The 2,269-nt window shown below is 49.3% G+C and overlaps 1 non-coding gene across 1 annotated transcript; it reads left to right on the forward strand.

Moving 5' to 3' along the window:
• The first annotated feature begins 1,259 nt into the window (after window positions 1-1,259).
• Window positions 1,260-1,365, forward strand: LOC131019203 (small nucleolar RNA R71). The gene has a single exon (XR_009100125.1). It is a non-coding gene; the product is annotated as a small nucleolar RNA R71 (small nucleolar RNA).
• Window positions 1,366-2,269: the final 904 nt, after the last annotated feature.

The following is a 2,269-nucleotide window of genomic DNA, read 5'->3' on the forward strand; positions in this document are numbered from 1 at the left end:
GCCCATTCTCGCCTCTAATCCCTTTTCCCACATCAAGGACAACAAAATCAGCCAAAACACTAATCCCCCTCACAACCACCTCAACATCCTCAACAAGGCCTCGTGGGCTGCTAATGGAGCCGTCAGCTAGCTCTATCTTAATATTCGTGCATTTTAGCTCTTTATTTCCCAATTTCTCAATAATATCAAGCGGCATCAAATTGACTGCCGCGCCCAAATCAAGCATTCCTAAAGCCTTTTCAACCCCACCTAAGCTAATATCAAAAATAAAGCTACCTGGATCTCCTTGCTTGGGTGGTGGTTGTTCTGGTGCAACAGTGACAGGTGGCAGTGGCTCACTGGGGCATTGGGTAGCCTTGATTGCTTGCACGGTTTTGCTTCTCCATTTCCCCGTGGTTATTGGGGCATTCTCCTTGATTACCGCCACAGCATGAGCTTGATGCGGCTGTTGGTCCTGGTTTGGGAACTTCCCAGTTGGCTGTTCTTGCTGCAGCTGAATCAAGGCTCCTGTTAGTTGCCCAACTGTAGTCTCGAAGCGCTTGATGGTAGCACTCTGAGCCTCCATCGCCTGTTTGCTAGCTTGCATGAAAGCTTGCATCTGATCTTCAAATAAGGGGCCTGGAGGTTGGTGCTGCGGAGGGAATGAAGATTGTGGTTGAGATGGGTAGAACTGCTGCTGGTTCTGATACCCCAGTTGCTGTGGAGGTCGGGGGAACTGATTGCCTTGGTTTGATCCCGACCCTTGGCCCGGAGGTTGGTTCCTCCATCCCAAATTCTGCTCATTTCTCCAACCCGAGTTGGAGCTTTGTTGCCCTTGATTAAAGATGGGCCTCTGTTCAAATTGAGGCCTCCCCGGGTAGCCCTGAGCAGCATAGACCTCTGCTTCTCCTTCAGGTGCGAATTCCCCCATTCGATGGCACGCATTGATTCCATGACCAAATTCGCCACATATGCCACAACCTTCCGCTGATGGTGCGCGAACGGGTGGAGCCTCCACCTGGTTCATCATGAGGTGTTGTACTTGCCTCATCAAGTCCGCTACCTGCTTCTGAAGCTCATTGTTAGGAGCTACTGCATTCGCTTCAACCCTCCTTCCTCTTACCGACTTTTGTTGAGAACTCGCGGCAAGTGTGTCGAAGATCTCCTTGAGCTCATTGGTTGTCTTTCGGGCAATGTTGCCCCCTGCTGTACTGTCCACCATAAACTGTGCCGTCTGTATCAATCCGTCATAGAAGAACTGCATCAACATCACGGGTGCTAATTGGTGTTGTGGGCACTGGCGGAGGAGCTCTTGGAATCTCTCCCAAGCCTCGTGGAGAGGCTCATCAGCTTCTTGCATGAAGTTCATTATCTGGCTCCTAATCTTATGTGTCTTGTGATTAGGGTAGTACTTGAGCATGAACTTCTCACATGCCTCTCCCCATGTAGTGATGGAGTTCGGCGGCAAGGACAATAACCACGTTCTCGCCCGGTCCTTGAGTGCATAAGGTAAGCACTTGAGTCTCAACTGATCCTCGGTGAGTTCCAGCAGTGGAAAGGTCTGCACTTGAGTGCAGAAGTCACAGATGAACTGTAAGGCATCCTCGCTCGGCATCCCATGAAAGAGCGGCAGCAGGTTTGAATCGTTGGGCTTCAGATTGTAATTCCGGACTGCTGTGGGAAGCACTATCGCTGAAGTGCTAGTGTTCCCAATAACCGGCCTGGAGAAATCTCCCATGTATTGTACATTCTGCTCCGCCATGGCTTCTTGGTCAGGATTGGGCCGAGCTTCTTCTTCTCCTTCAGAATGCATTGAATGTGTATCCTCAACGGCTTCCAGAATGGGGTTGGAAGCGATTATCTCTTCACAGTCTTCCTGCCGAGACTGTGATCCCACAAGGTTTCTCGAACTGGACTCGGACCCTGATTTATGCCTAATTGTTCTAATTTTAGGGGCTTTCATGTGCTTTATTTTAAGATAATCTTCAGGAAATTGGTGCATTTTATGGTGTATTTTATGTTTTGCAGGAGATTTAGGATTTCGAGATAAAGAGTGCAAATGTTGGAGAAATTTGGGCTAAGAATTACGTTTTTGTGCATACTCTGGCGCGTCAGAGAAGCGAAGCCCCGCGCTGCAGAGAAATCCAATCGCCAGAGGAATCAATAGTCAGTGCAGAGGAATGAAAGTCTCGCCAGAGGAATCACTTCGCTGTTGAAATCACTCGCCAGAGGAATCGAAAGCGCCAGAGGAATCGAAAATGCCAGAGGAATCGAAAACGCCAGAGGAATC

Source organism: Salvia miltiorrhiza, chromosome 3 (genome assembly GCF_028751815.1).
Source record: "Salvia miltiorrhiza cultivar Shanhuang (shh) chromosome 3, IMPLAD_Smil_shh, whole genome shotgun sequence".
In the NCBI taxonomy this organism is placed as follows: Eukaryota; Viridiplantae; Streptophyta; class Magnoliopsida; order Lamiales; family Lamiaceae; genus Salvia; species Salvia miltiorrhiza.